Raw genomic sequence first — 21,907 nt, forward strand, 5'->3', positions numbered from 1 at the left:
CCGTGGCGGGGGCGAAGGACCCCCCCACACTGGGCAACACAAGGCTGAGAGTCGACATAAGAGGCTGAACTGTCCTTAGAGAGCACCCCTCAGATACTTCATCAGGGTCTAACATCCAGAGCAAGCAAACTTCGCGGACACGCTTGGGGGCAGTGGCAGGTCCACGACAGAGGCCGGTAAAATACCTCCACGACCTAGAGTCCCAGGCAGTGATAGACGGACCCAGCACATCGGTAGTTCGGCCTAGCATCTACCACGGAGCAAACTGTGCTCCTAGCAGTGCGCCCGACTGGTGGTGTGCCCGAGTATGTCCCCATCCAGAACATGCAAACAGAAAGCCTTGACGGACATTTTTGCTAGAGCCTCCTCAGTCCACAGCATGATGCCCAGTGCTCCCAAGATGGCCTCCCAGCAATCTCCCCCTGGAACGAAGTCCGACCCTATCACTAAGGATTTCATGGAATCCTTATTCAACACCCTCCGGGAGGATATACAGAAGGTGAAAACGGACCTGACTGCCGAAGTAAAGGAGATCCGCCGGGATGTCGACGCGGTGGGAGAACGGGTGGCAACACTGGAAGGCAGAAAGGACACCACGACAATGGAGGTGGCCGCGCTGCAGCAAGAAATACTCCGCCTCCAGGACCAGCATCTGGATACCCAAGTGCACCTCGAAGCCTTAATAGAAAATAGGTCACGGAGACATAATATCTGAATCTGAGGAGTTCAAACTACGGACGACACCAAAGACCTCTTTGCATTCACGATGAGCCTGTTCCGACACATCCTAGGAGTCCCCGAAAGCACCGACATAGTCCTCGATAGAGCGCACCGAGTGGGCCCCCCACGTGCACCTAACGCTCCTCCGGCTGACATCTTGGTGTGTCTCCAAGACTTTAAAACCAAGGAGTCTATTTTATCGAAGGCTAGGACTCTTCATCCCATTTCTTAAAATGGGCATGCTCCAGTACTCGACCAGGACCTAGCCCTCATTACCTTACAGCGCCGGCGTCAGTTCCGCGCAGTGACAGAACACCTTCGCCAGCAGGGCATACCATATTCGTGGGGGCACCCATTCCGCTTGATATTCCGCTTCAACGATAAGCTACATCAGATGCGCTCTCTCATTGACTCCTGTCGACTCTTGGGGTTGGCAGTTCCCAGTGAAGAAGATGATGACCAAAGCACCACTTCGGAACCCAAGATCATGCCCTCTGGGTGGCAACGACAGCGGCGGCGACAACGGGCACGGAGGCCGAATGGGGCGGACATTGCACAGGGTCAACAAGAGGCCCTAGCCTGGCCTCGGGAAAGGGTAGACGGCCACAGGACCGGCAGCAGCTACGTATGGTCTGATAAGGTTCCCTGACATTAAGTGGACGGCGGGGGACATGTGATCCTTCCATCTGGTCACGTTGCGATCCCCCACTATGACGACCTCCTGGCTCCTCTGGGAGGGCGGACTTTATCCGTGGAACTTGTTCTTGCTACCAGTTTCCCTATTCCTTGTGCTATATGGAACTCTATCTGGGAATGTGCCCCATTTGGGGAATTGGTTTTGGTTATGGGTTCCCTCATCCACCTTTTTTAGTTGCCCCCCTGTTTTTTCCCCAACTAGGGTGTTATTTGCTCACACTGTGATGCTCCTTTACCCACGCCACCACACACCACTTAGTGCTCTGTCATGTACACGTCCCTATAATGCCACAAGACCCACTTAAAATCCTTACGCTCAATGTAAAGGGCCTTAATAATCCCATCAAACGTAGAGCGATCCTCAATTACTTGGAGCAGTCCAAGGCTGACCTATGCCTGTTGCAGAAAACTCACCTTATTCCCAAAGACCACTTTAGATTGAAATCCCGAGCTTTTCCCATCCAATTATTTCCCTCTAAGTCAACCAAGTCAGCCGGGGCGGCGATACTCGTCTCACGCTCTTTTAGAGGTAGGGTCCTTTTGAAGGAAGCAGAAATTAAGGGGCGCCTACTCACTTACCAATTTGTTTTGGGAGGGCTGACATTTGTGGTAGGCTCCATCTATGCACACAACGAGGGACAAGATAAATTCCTACTCCAAGCCCTTCAAGACGCTGCGGCCACGACGGATCGCCATCTACTATTGGGAGGGGACCTCAACATTGTCTTCGACAATGAGCTAGACCGGTCCTGCCAAAGGACACATCAAACAGGGGTGCTCACATCCGTGGGGTGAACTTGCCTCCACGATCTGGGCTACTTGACCTCTGGTGCCATCTTCACCCACACACGCGCAGTTACACCTTCTACTCCGGTGCCCACAAAACATACGCCAGGTTAGACTATTTTCTTTGTTCCTCCTCCTTGCGAGCTTATGTGCAGGATGTTGACATCCTGACAGCCTCCCTCTCTGATCACTCCCCCATCTTGGCCTCCTTCCTCCTACCGGCCTCGGAGCGACCCCATAGGCATTGGCGCCTGCGCGATACCCTGATCCAGAAAGCTATTTCGGGTTTCGTGGCTCTTAACGCTAACCCAGATACTTCACTGACTACACAGTGGGGGGCGCTGAAGGCAGTCATTCAAGGGGAACTTATATCCATTTCGGCTGCTGATAATAAAGAAAGGGCTCGTAAACGAACGGAGCTCACCCAGAAAATGGCGGAACTGGAGCAGATGCACCAGCGTACTGGTGCATCGCGGGCATGTCGGCAACTCTGCATGGAACGCAAGCATCTGGCAGCCCTTGATCAAGACAGGGCCAAATATGCGGCCATTCCTTTTACACGGGAGGGGACAGGTGCGGTCGCCTGTTGGCTAACAAGTTGCGGGAAGCCAGGCAGCGACAGGGAGTTCACACAATCCTTACACCGCAGAGAGAGCCAGTCTCTGAGGACGCGGCAAAAGCCGAAACATTCTGAGACTTTTATGCTGCTCTTTACACTGGGGAGCCCTTGGACACCCAAGCCAGCGCAGACTATATAGCTAAAGCAAGCATGCCCACACTCATGCAGGCCCAAGCCGATCACCTCGACAGACCAATTCAGATAGAGGAAGTTATCTCTGTCATTTCGCGTCTCAAAACAGGCAAATCTCCGGGCCCAGACGGTTACACGGCGGCCTTTTATAAGGCATTCTGTAGTCAGCTAGCTCCTATCCTGACAGCTCTGTTTAACACCTTTGAACACACCAGGCTATTCCTGGGGGAATGCTAGAGGCAGCGATAGTGGTCATTCCAAAGCCTGGGAAAGATACCAAGACATGTAGCGCCTATAGGCCCATCTCCCTGTTGAACATTGACATTAAACTGTATACCAGTATCCTCGCGTCCTGCCTAGCCCCATACATGACCCAATTAGTCGACTCAGACCAAGCGGGCTTTATCCCACAACGGCAAACCAGTGATAATACTAAGCGTATCCTCCATCTGATAGAACAAGCCTCTCGCATGCAAGAGGAATATATGCTCCGGGCCCTGGATGCGGAGAAGGCCTTTGATAGGGTACATTGGCCCTATCTCGAAATGGTCTTGACTGCTGCAAGATTCGGTGAGAAACTACGGACTCGCATATTGAATTGCTATCGCTCTCCATGGGCGACAGTCCGAGTAAATGGCTATATGTCATCTCGGCTCCCTATTGGGAGGGGCACGAGGCAGGGTTGCCCGCTGTCGCCCCTCCTTTTTGCCCTCTACATGGAGCCCCTGGCCCTTAGGCTTCGTCAGCATCCCCTCATAACCGGGATCAAGTTTGGGGGATGTTCATACAGTCAGCCTATATGCTGACGATATCCTTTTATTACTCTCCAACCCAATCACTTCTATGCGTGCCCTCTTTGTTGAACTGGAGTGTTTTGCGCTGGGGTCTGGCTTCAAGATCAACTTGGACAAATCCATGGCCCTTAATGTCTCTCTCTCTCCACACACCCATGTACACTTGCAAGAGGAACACCCGGTGGTGTGGGCTCCCTCCACAGTTCCTTACCTGGGAATTCGATTATCCCCCACAATACCCGCCACGGCGGATATCAATTACTCTGACCTACGCGCACGCATCCGTAAGGTGCTTCCTAGATGGAAATCTTGCACAATATCCTGGCTAGGCCGCATTGCGGCGGACAAGATGACAATACTCCCTCAGATTCTATACCTTTTTCAAACCCTTCCCCTTCGTCCACCCCGAGGTTGGATTCAGCAAACGCAGGCGTACCTTTCGCGCTCCATATGGCATGGGCGTAAGCCACGTTTTCGACATCAAATCGCAACGCTGCCACCTGAGAAGGGAGGGGTGGGGGTCCCGACCTCCAACTTTACTTCCACGACGCCCAACTCAGATACCTGGTGGAGTGGAGCCGCCTGGAATCGGAGAAGCACTGGCTGTTCCAGGATCAGGGGGTAGGTGGTAGACCATTGCAGGGGGTGCCCTTTCTTAATAAATCCCACAGACCTCCGAATTTATACGCCTCATACATCACTAGCACGATAATGGACTCTTGGGACCAAACAAACATCTCCCACCAACTGACCACCTTTCCGTCCCCCCTCACACCACTCTTCGCTAATCCTGAGTTTCACCCGGGAACGGTTCCTTCTGCCTTTAGGATGTGGCGCTCCTCTTCCTGTAGATCATTAGGCCATCTTTTTGACTTAGAGGGCATTCTACCCTTCTCGCAGCTCAGGGAAGAGTACAGTCTTTCAGAGCAGGAGCGATTACCCTACCTGCAAGTCCGACACTGGGCACTGCATCCTTCAGTTAAGCCACATGCACAGCGCCTGCTTACAGCCTACGAAAAATGGCTAGTGACACGCACCTCCGACAAGAAACTGATCTCAGACATCTACCAAATGTTATTGGCCAACACCACACACACATACAATGCAGGGCGCGCCAGGTGGAAGAGGGACTTGGGAAGGACTCTAAGCCACAAGGAATGGGAGGGTATTTATTACAGGGCAAGGAATTCGGCGTGCCATATGGGCCTCACAGAGACTCTCACTAAAGTTGCTACATACTGGTACTACACACCTGAACGTATCCACTGCTTTGACCGGCGCCGAAGTGACCAATGCTGGAGAGAATGTGGGGGGGTGGGTACCTTAGAACACATCCTCTGGAGCTGCCTAATTCTGCAACCCTACTGGTCCCAAGTTCTTGATGAGGTAGACTTATATCTTGACACACAGCTCCCGTGTTTCCCCTCATACGTACTCCTGGGCCTTCCCAATCCGCTAACATACCCCCTTAAGTCACGGAAGGGCAGACTGATTGCTATTGCTATAGGAGCAGCAATACAGAACATCCTAGTGCATTGGCGCACCACCCAGCTACCGACTCACACTGGTTGGCTCCAGCGATTATGGTCAGTGCTGGGCATGGAGAAACTGACCTTGACATTAGCTGGCAGAGGCACTGAATTCCCGGAGTTGTGGCGACCCTTCCTTACACTGTTGGAGTCGGAATTCCGAGAACTAACTTGTCCTCGATACTTGAGACTTCTTCGCATTCCAGACACAGAAATCCCAGATGTGGCTTCTAAAGCGACACTTAAAACCAGACGATGATCCCTGGCTTGTATTCCTCCCCTCTTAACTCTATTTTATTTTTCTTCTTTCAGTTCCTTTCTTTGGTTGTTAAGGTGGATGAGGATCGGAGGGGTGGTTGGGGTGGAGAGGGGGTCCTTGTAAATGCTCTTGTTCTCTTCCAGTTTGGGGCTCGCTCAATGACTATTACCTTTGGTAAAGTTACCTTTAGCGACTTTACGGTCTCATTTGCATGGACTTTACGGAGTCGAGAGCCATGTATTTTCTTATCTGTCTGTCCTCAAATCAATAAAAAGATTTAAACCATAAGTTATGTCCAGAAATCGTATCAGTTTCCCAGTTAAGGTGTTTGATTTTGACTGGAAACAAGCTGTATTAGCCTCGTTCAACGTGCGTATCAAAAACTTTCTCAAAGAGGGCAGGGCTTTAAGTAGGCTGGGTCTCACCAGTGCTGTGCACCAGCAGTTTTTTTAAAGGGGGCTTGAAACGGGTCTCTATCGGGCTCTGTTTTGTGCCCTAGCACAAGTGGTCCATTTTTTTCTGGACTGCAGTGACAGCAGGCACATCGATGTGCACGTGCTCACACTGCTCACTTCTCACTAGTGGAGAAGTTACGGCATTATGTCATGTCAGGTGAGCGTTGTAGGGGAAGGGAGGTCCCTTAAAGAGAGTCATTTTCTCTCTGGATTATGGTCACTTCTCTTTATGAAACTCAGGAGCAGCAACATTGTGTCACCAGGGCTGGAAGTTGAAGTTTTTTTCAAATTCTATACAAGCCATATTTGCTGCTTATTTATTGTATGCAGTTAACAACCATTGCCAAAGCCAATAGTCCTTACTTCTTGTAGGTATGATGTTACTTGCCATATCATACAGCTGGATGCAATGACAGAAACTGCAAAATACAAGTGAGGTGGCACACTATTCTAGGCACAGATTTTTAGCTTACCTGTTTTAAGCCACGCCCTTAATTACATTGGCCACGCCCCTTTATGAGACCCTACCCCCCCCCAGTTTTTTCATCCCACTTAAGGCCCTGAAAGAGGGGACCTTGATTTGGAATTCCGGGGTTCACTACTCAGAGAAACATGAAGATGTAGAATTATGGCATGAGCAGGCTCACAGGGATGAAGTGGAGCAACTTTTCTGTATTCTGTGACCCGTAGTTCAGTCAGTGACCCTTGAGACTACAGTTCCTGTATGCAGGTTGGAGTTAGTCCTTCCAAAATCTGTACAACTGTCTTAAAAATGAGTCTCATGCATCCCTGATTATCTGGTTTGGGGCAGACTCAGGATTTTCAAGCATGGTTGTGCAACTTTTGTTCATATGGGACGATCAGTCATACTTACTGTTTCTGGAGCTCAGTCGGGCAGCCCTGCCTCCTCTTCTCTCCTTTGGCCGTGAAGACTGCAGTATCACGGCACAGGTACTCAGGATAGGTGGTTCTCGTACTCATTGTGGGGGAATCCTTACCTCTGATCCTTGACATTAGATGAAAGTCCTCAGTGTGCAGTGAAGGCAGAGTCAGCACAGGTCCTTTTTAGGTCTCGCCTGAGCCAGTGCATGCGCTGTCTGCGAGACATTTAGTTAGTGGCTTTTCAAAGTGCTACCACAAGCTTTGCTTTGCCTCAAGCTTGCGGTTACGCGCGCGTGCGCAGCCGCCATATGGCTTTCTGTAATGGCATTCCACACATCACACAATCATGGCTTTCCTTTGGAACGCTCCTCCCCCTCCCCCACCACAGAGCGCGTCATCCCCTCCCGCTGGCTGCTGCTGCTCCTGGCGCCATCTGGCCACTTTCACTTTCATGGCCGCACGGCCGCGTCACTTTTAGCTGGCCGGCACCGCGGCAAATGCTTTTTAGCACTTTGTTTTAAAGTATGCCCGTGCTGCCCCTGCTCACCACAGGCAGCAATCTGGCTTGTTTCTTTTACTTTCCCGACCACGCGGCCCATCACTTTCACAGTCACACGGCCATGGGGTTGTCTGTAGCAAACCTCCATTCTGCCTTCAACTGGGCCTCAAAATAAATCAGACATCGCAACGGGGCCATGTGCAAATGCACCAAACCCCTACACTTCTTTCTCTCTCCTTCCTCCCATCAAGAAACAACAATGGCAATGCAGCAGCCTGTCTGACCCAAGGTTATCACCGCCTCGAGTGCAGTTAGGTGAAAGTACTCCCAGTCCCCAGAGTCTGCCTCAGAACAGTTCGGATATAGGTAGGTGCGATCTCCATCTCCACAGCCAATAAGCACTTTGCAATTCTGTGCAAGCACTAGGATTGGCTGAACTGTCCTGATTGCGCCAATCCTGCCTTTCATTACAATATAAGCTAGTTTAGTCAGTATGTGGTACACTTTCTTAAGCAAAGTACAAACTGCTGGTGCTCCGATGCTACCAGCCCCCCCCCCTCCCAAGGATTTACCTTTTCAGTAACATTTAAGTTGTAGCTTGTTTCTGACAAGTGTTTTTTCCCCATTTGTAACATTGGTAAATGAAATGAATTGGGGATCTGTGTGCCTACTATTATAGGTACACGGTTGGAATCTTACCTCTAATGCCCAGTGTTTTGCCTTTGTAGGGAACAAAGATGACAGTTATTAAGAACACCACGTTTGACAATTTTGGGTGACGTGAGGAATCAGCTTTTTTAAGATTTGTCTTTTTATGAAGTTACTTATTTTTGACAAAAATGCATTTGTGAGGCATGTGTTAGGTTATATTTGTACTGTGAATATTTTGCCATTTTTATAGCGTTGCCAAAAAAGAAATGGGAGCTCATTACAAAGATAACGTTTGAATAATTTACTAATATCCTTTCTAAATGTATTAAGGCTCCTGCAGAAATAAATCCACATTCCTACTTGACTGTTTTTATCTACTGTTTGTTTATAATTTTTACAAAGCGCCCCATATTTTGCCTTCCTGTTGCTTCAGAGTTGTTCAATTCACAGATCTATTGTGTTATGGTAAGATTTGAATCAGACCTCCCACCGGATTCTAGGGTGCCATTAGATGGTTTCTTAAGAAAAGGGATAATAGCTTGCTATTAAAGGTTTGATTAGTCTCCCATGTTGGAAGAAGAAATCTTCCAGCATTATGGTGAAACATTTTCTTAAAAACACAGTTTCACTGGTAGGCAACATTCTTTGAATTTAGTGGCTCTTTCTAGTACCTTGATCAGGCTCATTAGTGTGAAGCTGGTTGGAATCGAGTGGAACACAGCTGTAACAGAGGACAGTGCTAGGTTATTGTTGATTGAATAATAAGTATTTAAGACAGTTAAATAATTCTTTGCATATTCTTCTGAGTCTGTTTTAGTCTCTTCTCAGGAGATTTTAAATAGCTTGCATGTTAAGTTGTGGACTTCAAAGATCCAATTGGTTTAATAGTGCCTTTGCTCTTTTCACTGCATAGTTGTAGCCTCACAATAGATCAGAACTAGTCCATTCATGAGGTATTTTTTTCACCATTCGCCTTTGGAGTTAGTGGCAGCCGCGTTTCAAGGATGTTAAGTTCTGCTCATTCAGTGTGATGACAGCTGTTTTTTCTTTTTTAAATTAATTTGTAATTGAACTATTGTATGTACGCGTACCTAGTACATTAGTGATGTGTGAGTAGAGCACCACAATGCTCTTATCTTATTCTTAAATCAGGACTATGGCAATGGCTATTTTGAATAAAACATTTATCTTGGGACAGCTGGGGACAACTTTTATCTTGCTGCATTTTGCCACGTTGGAATTGTGGGAATTTGTTTAATAGTTATGGTTGTATTTCATTAATATTGCTTCTGAGAACTTGTGCCCATATTCAGATTGTCGTTTTAAATCTCATGCAGATAGAAAATTGAAGGGATTGTATTAGACCAATAAATTAATTGTTCTAGTGTGATGCCGTGCACAGACATTTGGAAGTTCTCTTCCACAGAGGAGATTTTATTACTGAAGTCCTCAGACTGCCTTAGATAATGCTTTTTTGTTTAGACTTAGCTGGGTGTTGACTTTGGCACAAAGGAAGATTAGTTGTTACTAGACGGAATTTGTTATTTTAGTATGTCAAATAATAGTTTTTTTTAATGTGATGAGAAACCTAGCAGGTGTATACTGTGTGTGGGAAGACTGCTAGCCTGCCTATCCAGGATCTTTTGTTAACAATGGTTAAGGTGAATACATATTTAGAATAAAGTATGGGAACAAGTCACCCTTTAAGTATGTATAGGATTATAGTTTTATGATTAGTTGCATCCTCATTTGGTTTAGCAAGGAATTCACTGCGAATAAATTAGCAATCATATTGCCTGACTGCCTTGTAGTGCTTATGCTGCAAGAGACTAACAAGCATTGCATAGCCAATAGGTCTCACCTTTGGGACCGTATAAGTGTTTAGTTATCCAGCACAATATCCTTGGTGCAACAACATCAAGTGTTGCATGGCTAAACACTTATAAGGTCCCAAAGGCGAGACCTATTGGCTATTCCAATGCTTGTTCTTCCTCTGTGGTGGTTGCTTGAGGAGGAACTCTGGTGGATCATCAGGCTTTTGAACTTGGTCTTTGGTCTGGCAGACAGGCAGGTTGACCCTCTGTTTTATACAAGCTAGGTCAGGCCACAATTTCTTGGCAATATGCTTCTACTGTGCTGCTACTTCCTTCGTATTTGGTCGGTGGGATTATCCTCCTTGGGCAGAGCTCTGATGTGGAACATGGAGCTCCCTCCCATCCTCTCAGCAGGCAGGCAGACTTCCAGGTGTTAGGAAGACCCACAGCTTCTCCAGCAAGATGCACTGGATTCATGCGATACCCCCTCACCTCTGGGAGACTGGCTATAGGCAATGCCAGCTCTGGATCACAGCAGCTTTTTCAGCACTTTGTGGAATGCCCATGCCCTTTGTTAGTGAAGAAGCTTGGAAATGGAACCAAGTGAGAGAGTTTTGGTTCCTATAATTATATATGAATTCCAGGCAGGGATGTGACTCCAAGATCTACAGTTCAGGAATGGTTTGGGATGGCTCCTTCTCATAACTTAAACCCTTTCTGCAGTACAGAAAGATTCTTTGTGTATGATTATGGCTCCCACGGCATGTAGGGCCTGATCTAATTCCTGCTGGTAGCTTGATTCTCCACTGTGGTAATGGAGTACATTTCTCTGTCACCCTGGTAGAGATGCTGCCTCCCAGATTTAAAGATGACCACTAAGTTTTGCAGTTTGGGGCAGGGCTCTGTCAGCTGTGAAATAAAATTCTACCCTCACCACAGGAGTTCTCTCCCATAGTGAGGGAGCATTTAGCAGTTTTCACTACTTCTTAACACCAGGGGTTTCCTGGTGGTGATGTGCAGTGAAAACTGACCTCTAATTTCGCCCATCTAAATTAGGTGGGCGGAATTACAGGTCTGCCTCTGACAGCCCTTACTCCACTGGGTTGACAGAGGGGTTTAGTTATGGCAGAGATGGAGTACTGTCCACCGCATCTAAATGCGGCGAGCAAACCACATTTATGGTTGTACAACGGAGTATCCTTATTGGCAAGAATTAAATAAGGCCCTTAGATGCAGGTAGGGGCACCCATAATACAAACACAATAGGGTGAATCTCTGGCCGGACTATCCTGAGCCTTCCAGGCTCGGCCACTTATGGGAAGACAAAAGGCCAAGTCTCTTCCTAGGAACTTCTCTCCCTCTAACTACTGAATCTGCTCATTCACACCTATTCCTCACCATCCGGTAAATTAAGTGCTCAGGCAGGACTACTCAGCCATCCCCTGTTAAATGGGTCACATACAAATTCTTAAGGCTTCCTGTCTCCCTCCCTTGACACTAAGGGGTCTATTAGGAAGGCGGGCGGACTCCAGTCCGCCCGCCACCCTAGCGGTGCTGGGACCGGCCGCCAGTGGTGCTGTGATCCTGCACCGCCAATTAGAATGCGACCGCCACCATGGCGGTAGTATCCTGTATACTTAACATTGTGGCGGGCGGTGCAGTATCCAGCCCCTGCCACACTGTTAAAAGGGCACGCTGTGTATTTGCATGCACAACGTGACAGGCACTGCGTGGTGCCTGCCACCTTGTGCATGCAAATGTCAGGGGGTACCATGGGTACCCCCATGTGCAGCCACCCACCCCCCAACCCCATGGGGGCTCGTAACAGGCCCCTAAAGGCATTCCCTGCATGCCTTTCCATGGCAGAGTCTCTGCCATGGAAACACATGGGACCGGCATCATTGTAATATGGATGGCGGTGCCTTCTTTTCCGCCGGTAGGCAATCGGGCGGATTGCCTACCGGCGCAAAACTGGCAGACGGTCTTCCCGTCCGCCGGGGTCCCCCCGGCCATCTTAATATGGTGGAGGGGAAATGGGATGCGGGCGGAGGTTATTGTTGGGCGGATCAGTACCTCCATGCGGGTGGTGGCGATCCGCCCGACATACTAATCGGCCCCTAAGTGTCTAGATCTAACCCCTCCAGCTCAGAAATGTAGGCAATACCGTTCCACTGGCTGGGGATACAAAATCAAAACCTCCATTGTATGCCATGTCGAAACCAAGGGCTTTCCAAAATGGATCCCACTGGCTACAGTATACACATTCTCATAAAAACAAAGGATTCCTGCTACCATACACCATACATGCAACACTCAGTTGACATATGCACAACGATGTTAGAGCGTCGTCTGAGTAGAACACAAAAGTCTTACGTTATGCGAGCAGTCCTGTACACTATGGATTAACAAGCATTTGCAATGCAATAGGTCTCGCATTTGCGAGAGTTTCAGCTATTAGCATTGTAAATGACAATGCATTTTATTTATCTGTTGTTAAACCAACACATAAATAAAAGGCATTGTCATTTACAATGCCAATAGCTCAATCTTTCACCAATGCAGGACCAATGCAGATGCTTGTTATGTGAACGAGGCAGACAGAGTGATGGAAATATATACAGGCAACAGCAGTAAATGAAAATTCAGTGTACAAGAGGGATGAGGAGGACAGGGTGGGGCCTTCCAGGGATCTCAACTTTCCATCTCCTCTCAAGATGCGCGGCCGCCATGATGCAATGTTTAAAAATTAACGAGTTGGGCGAGCTGCGTGCATGACAAGCGGCTGCCATGATTTATGGTAAAAAAATGAGTTGGGCGAGCTGCACACAATAAAACGTTCAGCCCCCATGATTTAATGTAAAAAAAAAAAAACGATTTATGCGAACTGCACGGCGCATCCCGCCAGTGGTCCCATTGTGAAAGAGAAAGTACACATAGTGAGGTGCAAATACAAAAAAAAGTGTCCGCCATTGCTAAAGCTGGTGTTCCACCAGTGTGCTTTAGTTTAAGTAAAGAGTTGTCCCAAGGGCTAATGCAAGCTATACAGTACACACGTAAAATGTCCAGTCCTCATGGAAGGGTTACAAAAGAAGACAGGGAGGTACTAAGGAGGGACTAATAAGCATATTAACAAATCAAAAGCCAACATTTACAAAGGAGAGTCACAGCATCCAATTAAAAAGATGGACAGAGAGTGGAAGGAGCTTTAAATCCATACCTGAATACAGCATGCCTCACAGAGCACCACATGCGCTGCCCAGTCTCGACCTAAAAAAATGGTATGCTACCACCGCTGCTTACCATACATGTTCCAGAGACACAGATGGTAGGCTTGTGTCAACTAGAGAGCACGCTTTTGGCACACTACCTCCATCACAGGGCCAAGTTCTACTTCTCCTGATTAATTTCGGTCCTAAGCCTTGGTGCACATGAAGGATTTGATGTATTATAGGCAAAAAAAGTCAGGATATTAGGTTGACCTGCAATCTGCCTACAACAAGGAGGCAATACAATTAGTGCAGTGTTTATAGTTTGTCTTTGATAAGCATGTTATAAAAAAACAATAACTTCTGGGTTTAACTGTATACATTAAGCACACAACACAAATAGAACAGGATTTAAAGCTTGCTTCTGGATCTGGCTGTTCTAAACACATAATACAATTAATGCAGTTTTTAGGTCGAGCCTAGAGCAGCGCATGCGCTGCTTGCTCGACTTTTAGTAAAGGGTAAAAAAAGTGCTACCTACCAGAGGCTTTTGCTCGCCTGGGGCTTGCGTGCATGTGCGTGTGCACGCGTGCAGCCGCCATCTGTCTCCTCCGTCACAGGTCATTAAATTGCTTTCCCCTCTGCCTCCATCTGATCACTTTATCTTTCGTGGCTTGGCTTTTTTTTTTTCTTTTGCTTTCAGCACTCAGCCTTCAGCTTCACTTGTGTCTTTTAGCTCCTCTGCTCAACTCCCCTTCCCTTCTCCGACTCCTCCCCCTCAGTTTCATTTGTCAGTGGACGCTTCCACCAGGCACACACACCACCAGCCATCAGTGTACGCTTCCACCAGGCACACACACCACCAGCCATCAGTGCACACTTCCACCAGGCACACACACCACCAGCTGTCAGTGCACACTGCCACCAGGCACACACACCACCAGCCATCAGTGCACGCTTCCACCAGGCACACACACCACCAGCCGTCAGTTCACGCTTCCACCGGGCACACACACCACCAGCTGTCAGTGCACACTTCCACCAGGAACACACACCACCAGCCGTCAGTGCACGCTTCCACAAGGCACACATACCACCAGCCGTCAGTGCATGCTTCCACCGGGCACACACACCACCAATTATCAGCGCATGCTTCCACCGGGCACACACACCATCAGCCGCCAGTGCACGCTTATACCAGGCAGGCACACCACCAGCCGTCAGTGCACGCTTCCACCAGGCACACACACCACCAGCCGTTAGTACACGCTGCCACCGGGCACACACCACCAGCCGTCAGTGCACGCTTCCACCAGCCACACACACCACCAGCCATCAGTACACGCTTCCACCAGGCACACACACCACCAGCCGTCAGTGCACGCTTCAACCCGGCACACACACCACCAGACATCAGTGCACGCTTTCACCGGCCACACACACCACCAGCCGTCAGTGCACGCTTTCACCGGGCACACACACCACCAGCCGTCAGTGCACGCTTTCACCGGGCACACACACCACCAGCCGTCAGTGCACGCTTCCACCAGACACACCACCAGCGGTCAGTGCACGCTTCCACCAGGCACACACACCACCAGCCGTCAGTGAACACTTTCACAAGGTACACACACTACCAGCCGTCACACACTACCAGCCGTAGTGCATGCTTCCACCAGGCACACACCACCAGCCACAGTGCACGCTTTCACCAGGCACACGCCCCACCAGCTGTCAGTGCACATTTCCACTGGGCACACACACCATAAGCCGTCAGTGCACGCTTTTACCGGGCACACACCACCAGCCGTCAGTGCACACTTTCACCTGGTACACACACCGCCATCCTTCAGTGCACACTTCCACCAGGCACACACACCACCAGCCATCAGTGCACACTTTCACCAGGCACACACACTACCAGCCGTCACACACTACCAGCCGTCGGTGCATGCTTCCACCAGGCACACACCACCAGCCTTCAGTGTACGCTTTCAAAAGGCACACACACACCAGCAGCTGTCAGTGCACGCTCTCACCGGGCACACGGTAGAGAGACAAAATATCGAAATTAAAATATCGATATACAATAATATCGAAGTTTTAATTTCGATGGTATAGAATATCGATGTGCAATAATATCGATAGACAGAATATCGATATTAAGGTATGTATGTTAGTAATATCGAAATTTTGTTTAGTGTTATGTATTTTATTATGTTGTTTATATGTTTGTTAAACATGTTTTTTAATGTATGTTTAGAAATTAGTAATTTTGTTTACATTTTGCGTTTTAGTATCAGAGCGGGTTGTGGGTTTATAGGGGAAAAGGGTGGGAAGTAATTTAATTATAATTAATTGATTAATATGTTTTAAAAATATTTTTGATTAATAAATAATTATTAATAATAAATAATTGGTAATTAAATATTATTAATTAGTTATTTAAATGAATTAGAGTTAATGTAGTAGTATTTCTTATTTTTTGTTATTGTTAATTAATAATTAATTGGTAATTAATTATTATTAATTAGTTAATTAAATGAATTAGAGTTAATGTAGTAATGTTTATTGTTTTTTGTTATTGGTAATTAATAATTACTTGGTAATTAATTATTATTCATTAGTTAATTAAATAATTAGAGTTAATGTAGTATTTATTATTTTTTGTTATTGTTAATTAATAATTAATTTGTAATTAAATATTATTAATTAGTTAATTAAATTAATTAGAGTTATTGTAGTGATGTTTATTATGTTTCTTATTGGTAATTAATAATTAATTGGTAATTGATTATTATTAATTAGTTAATTAAATTAATTAGAGTTAATGTACTAATATTTTTTAATTTTTTGTGATTGCTAATTAATAATTAATTGGTAATTAATTAGTATTAAGTGATTAAATGACAATTAAATTTTTATGTGATTTATTTATGTGTAGTGGGTTGTGTGTTTATAGGGGAATAGGGTGTGACAATTAAATTAATTAATGAGATTGTATTTATTTCTTGGTATTTATTGTTGATTAATTGGTAATTCGTTTTTTTTTATTATTTCATAATATTAAATATAAATAATGTATTAATAAATATTGTTTATTCTTGTAAATATCTTGTTAATTAATTATTAATTGTTAATTAATTATTAATTGGTCATTAATATGTGTTAATTAGCTAATTTATAATTACATCAATTTAATATTAATTGTTATCAATTGATTAATTGATATTTATATTAATTGTGGTTTTTTGTATGTGTAGTGTGTTGTGTGTTAAAGGGGGAGTAGTGTGGGAAGTAATTTTTACCCCCATGCTATCCAACGCTTTCCCTACTGTCGCACCCTCTGGAGTGGGAATAGTAATTTTTACCCCTACGATATCCAACGCTTTCCCTACTGTTGCACCCTCTGGAGTGGGAATAGTAATTTTTACCCCTACGCTATCCAACACTTTCCCTACTGTTGCACCCTTTGGAGTGGCAATAGTAATTTTTACCCCTACGCTATCCAACGCTTTCCCTACTGTTGCACCCTTTGGAGTGGGAATAGTAATTTTTACCCCTACGCTATCCAACGCTTTCCCTACTGTTGCACCCTCTGGAGTGGGAACAATAATTTTTACCCCTACGCTATCCAACGCTTTCCCTACTGTTGCACCCTCTGGAGTGGGAATAGTAATTTTTACCCCTATGCTATCCAACCCTTTCCCTACTGTTGCACCCTCTGGAGTGGGAATAGTAATTTTTACTCCTACGTTATCCAACGCTTTCCCTACTGTTGCACCCTCTGGAGTGGGAATAGTATTTTTTACCCCTATGCTATCCAACGCTTTCCCTACTGTTGCATCCTTTGGAGTGGGAATAGTAATTTTTACCCCTACGCTATCCAACGCTTTCCCTACTGTTGCACCCTTTGGAGTGGGAATAGTAATTTTTACCCCTACGCTATCCAACGCTTTCCCTACTGTTGCACCCTCTGGAGTGGGAATAGTCATTTTTACCCCTACGCTATCCAACGCTTTCCCTACTGTTGCAGTCTCTGGAGTGGGAATAGTAATTTATACCCCTACGCTATCCAACACTTTTCCTACTGTTGCAATATGTAGAGTAAGTATATATATTAATTTATATGTAGTTTTTAATTTATTTTGAATGTGTATGTATTAGTTATTATTTTTTAAATATGTTTAAATGTTTATATTCATAATTTGATAAATTATATGTATTTTTAAATTATTTTTACATTATTATTAACACATTTTAAAAAACGATATTTTTAATTTCGATATTTTTGTACTAATATATTTTTTTCGATATTTGTGTACATACCTTTATGTAGATAGAACTCCGATATTTTTGATTTCGATATTTTTGTGTCAATATTTTTGTATGTCTATATTCTGTCTGTCAATATTATGTCATAGATTCCGCCCACACACACCACCAGCCGTCACTGCACACTTTTACCAGGCACACACACCACCAGCCATCAGTGCACGCTTCCACCAGGCACACACACCACCAGCCGTCAGTGCGCGCTTCCACCAGGCACAAACACCACCAGCCGTCAGTGAACACTTCCACCAGGCACACACACCACCAGCCATCAGTGCACGCTTCCACCAGGCACACACACCACCAGCCGTCAGTGCTCGCTTTTACCAGGCACACACACCACCAGCCGTCAGTGCACGCTTTCACCAGGCACACACACCACCAGCCATCAGTGCATGCTTTCTCCAGGTACACACGCCACCAGCCGTCAGAGCAGCAGGCAGGCTCTTCTCAGAGTTTCTTGGTAAATATGTGTTCGATGCCTGGGAGGGAGTGGGTTGAGTTTCCTTAAACCATGCTGAGTATGCAGGTGCAGTGCATGAACTCCTGTGTGAGTGAGTCATGCTGCCTGGGGCTCACTCACTACACACTTGTAAATTGCACCTGCACCAGGCTTTTTCTCACTTGCAAAGTTTGGCACATGCGCACAGCTAGGCAGCCCCCACACCCCCGGGAATAACTGCTTCCTACAACCAAAATGGAAACAACATTCAGAGCAATGAAATCAAGTTCATTTGATGCAATGAACTGTTAACAAAAACCATGTACAGCTATTGTAGATCTGGCAACTTAAACAAAACAGCAACAAAAAACAAACAAGCATTGGCATAGCCAATAGGTCTCGCTTTTTGGACCCTATTAGTATTTAGTTATGCAGCAGAATATCCTTGGTGCAACAACACCAACTGTTGCATGGCTAAACATTTATAAGGTCCCAAATGCGAGACTTATTGGCTATGCCAATGCTTGCTACAGTATGTTTGTGTGGCTGTATTGAGCTTACAGTACAAATAGTCCAGTGTTTAAAGTCTAACCAAGGGGCATATTATCAAGCGCTGGCGATATAATTATCTCTGCTTTAGCATCCGTTTTCGGGTGAAAAGCAGCGATAATTATATCGCAATATCATCAAGGACACGCTAGCCCGTGTTTTCCTAACTTAGAGTCCGTTTCCAGCACGCCTACCATCGCATCGCTAATGAGATGCCAAGTAGGCGTGGCTGTCGAAACAACACGGGTAAATATCGCAAAGGCAGCTTTGCGATATCACCAACAAGTTGCAGCGATAATATTAATCGCGCTAACTCTGCCTTAACGCAGGAATTTAACATCTGTTAAATTCCTGACTAAGGCATACCTAACATGGGGGGTGGATTGTGCGGCTAAGGCCACAGGGCCTTATTATCAAGCCTATCGCTGTTTTCCATGGAACATTACTGGAAAACCAGCAATGTTCCATGGAAAACCCCGCTATCGCTGGATTTCTTATCGCCTTTGAGATAAATGTTGATAATACAACACTATCTCGACGTTTAAATCCAGCGATAGCCTGCGATCAGAATAACAGCGCTAAGCGCGCTTTGCGATATTTATCGCAACTCCTTGGTAATATGCCCCCAAGTTAAACATATAGTCCAGTTTTTACATCTAGTGTGTTTGTGTGTATAAATGATATGAACCATAGGATGCAGTGTCTATTACTATGTCTGACTCTTCTGTGCCTACTCTAAGAACATGCTACAAACAGTGCGATGTTTACAGTCTGGCTGCACTAGGCACATGTTACAAATTTCGCTCTGGAAAAAGACACACAGAAAAAGACTGGCAAATTCAACAAGTCTGTTTTGTCAATGCCTGTATATTTTTTTTTTTACTATTCTATCACAGTGGGTGCACTTTGTAAAAGGGTAAAGTAAAACAAAAAATAAATAGGCTACCGACTACGCTTTGTTGATAAATAAAAATTGTTTATTAGAAAATAAATAAATAAGCGCTTGGAAGCATAAAAATTAAAACAAGCAGCACTTTGCTGATACTGGGCTCTCAAAAAAAAATCTTTAAAAACCGTGAGAGGGACTGTGTGGAGAACAACAGACAAGACAGGGTTGCAGTGGCAGAAAAATGTGTGTCGGACTATCTTCATGGCATATCCCTATTATAACAAGCATTAGAAATGCAATCGGGCTCGGATTTATTTGAGTTTGAGCTAATGGCATTGTAAATGCCAATGTCTTTTTGCCATGTGTTATGGAGTGTGTGCATGTGGTGTGTAGTGGAATTATGTGGGTTAGATTGTAATTTTACCAATGGTTGCATGCTGTGCTTTAGATGAATATGTTTAAAAGTAAAGTGTATCATACAGCGATTGCTACAATAGTTCATTGTGGATGCGTTAACAATTGATGCGTGGACTGATGGCTGTTGGTGTGTGTGTTTGGTGGAAGAGTGCACTGGCACCTGGAGGTGTGTGTGCCTGGTGGAAGGGTGCACTGACGGCTGGTGGGTGTGTGTTTGGTAAAAGCGTGCAGAGATGGCTGATGGTGTGTGTTTGGTGAAAGCGTGCACCGACGGTTGCTGCTGAGTGCGCCTTGTAAAAGCATGCACTGACGGCTGCCTGGTGTTGTACGCCTGATGGTGTTTGTGTTTGGTGAAAAAGTGCATTGATGCCTGGTGGTGTTTGGCCCTGGTGAAAGCATTTACTGACGGCTGGTGTTGTTGTGTGTGTGGTTGTGTTTGTAGTGGTGAGTCTGTGGGGGTGAGTCTGTGGGGGTGAGTGGTGATGAGTGTGGTGTGTATGAGTGGTGATGAGTGTGGTGTGTATGTGTGGTATGTGTGTGTCGTGTATGTGTGTGTGGTGTGTATATGGTGTGTGTGTGGTGTGTGTGTGTGTGGTATGTGTGTGTGTGGTATGTGTGTGTGGTGTATGTGTGTGTATGGTGTGTGTGTCTTCTTGTGTGTGGTGGTATGTATGTGTGTGGTGGACTTACTTTGAGTGTTTGTTTCCTGCACACTCACACACTGCCCCTACACATTCACACACTGCTGACACTGCACACTCACACTGTTCACCCTGCATAGTCACACAATGTTCATCCTGCAGACTCATCTTGCACACTCACACAATGTGCACCCTGCACACTTACACACTGTTCACACTACTCACACTCTGCAATCAGTGTCACTCTGCTGTCACTCTGCAATCAGTGTCACTCTGCTGTCACTCTGCAATCAGTGTCACTCTAGTGTCACTCTGCAATCAGTGTCACTCTAGTGTCACTCTGCAATCAGTGTCACTCTAGTGTCACTCTGCAATCAGTGTCACTCTAGTGTCACTCTGCAATCAGTGTCACTCTAGTGTCACTCTGCAATCAGTGTCACTCTGCAATCAGTGTCACTCTGCTGTCACTCTGCAATCAGTGTCACTCTGCTGTCACTCTGCAATCAGTGTCACTCTGCTGTCACTCTGCAATCAGTGTCACTCTAGTGTCACTCTGCAATCAGTGTCACTCTAGTGTCACTCTGCAATCAGTGTCACTCTAGTGTCACTCTGCAATCAGTGTCACTCTGCAATCAGTGTCACTCTAGTGTCACTCTGCAATCAGTGTCACTCTGCAATCAGTGTCACTCTGCTGTCACTCTGCAATCAGTGTCACTCTGCTGTCACTCTGCAATCAGTGTCACTCTGCAATCACTGTCACTCTGCAATCACTGTCACTCTGCACTCACTGTCACTCTGCACTCACTGTCACTCTGCACTCACTGTCACTCTGCAATCAGTGTCACTCTGCACTCACTGTCACTCTGCTGTCACTCTGCAATCAGTGTCACTCTGCACTCACTGTCACTCTGCTGTCACTCTGCAATCAGTGTCACTCTGCACTCACTGTCACTCTGCTGTCACTCTGCAATCAGTGTCACTCTGCACTCACTGTCACTCTGCACTCCCTGTCACTCTGCGCTCAGTGTCACTCTGCGCTCAGTGTCACTCTGCGCTCAGTGTCACTCTGCGCTCAGTGTCACTCTGCAATCAGTGTCACTCTGCAATCAGTGTCACTCTGCACTCAGTGTCACTCTGCACTCAGTGTCACTCTGCACTCAGTGTCACTCTGCAATCAGTGTCACTCTGCACTCAGTGTCACTCTGCACTCAGTGTCACTCTGCACTCACTGTCACTCTGCACTCACTGTCACTCTGCAATCAGTGTCACTCTGCACTCACTGTCACTCTGCACTCACTGTCACTCTGCACTCACTGTCACTCTGCACTCACTGTCACTCTGCACTCAGTGTCACTCTGCAATCAGTGTCACTCTGCACTCACTGTCACTCTGCACTCACTGTCACTCTGCACTCACTGTCACTCTGCAATCAGTGTCACTCACTGTCACTCTGCAATCAGTGTCACTCTGCACTCAGTGTCACTCTGCACTCACTGTCACTCTGCACTCACTGTCACTCTGCACTCACTGTCACTCTGCACTCACTGTCACTCTGCGTCACTCTGCACTCACTGTCACTCTGCACTCACTGT

This window comes from Lissotriton helveticus, chromosome 1_1 (genome assembly GCF_964261635.1).
Source record: "Lissotriton helveticus chromosome 1_1, aLisHel1.1, whole genome shotgun sequence".
Lineage (NCBI taxonomy): Eukaryota > Metazoa > Chordata > Amphibia > Caudata > Salamandridae > Lissotriton > Lissotriton helveticus.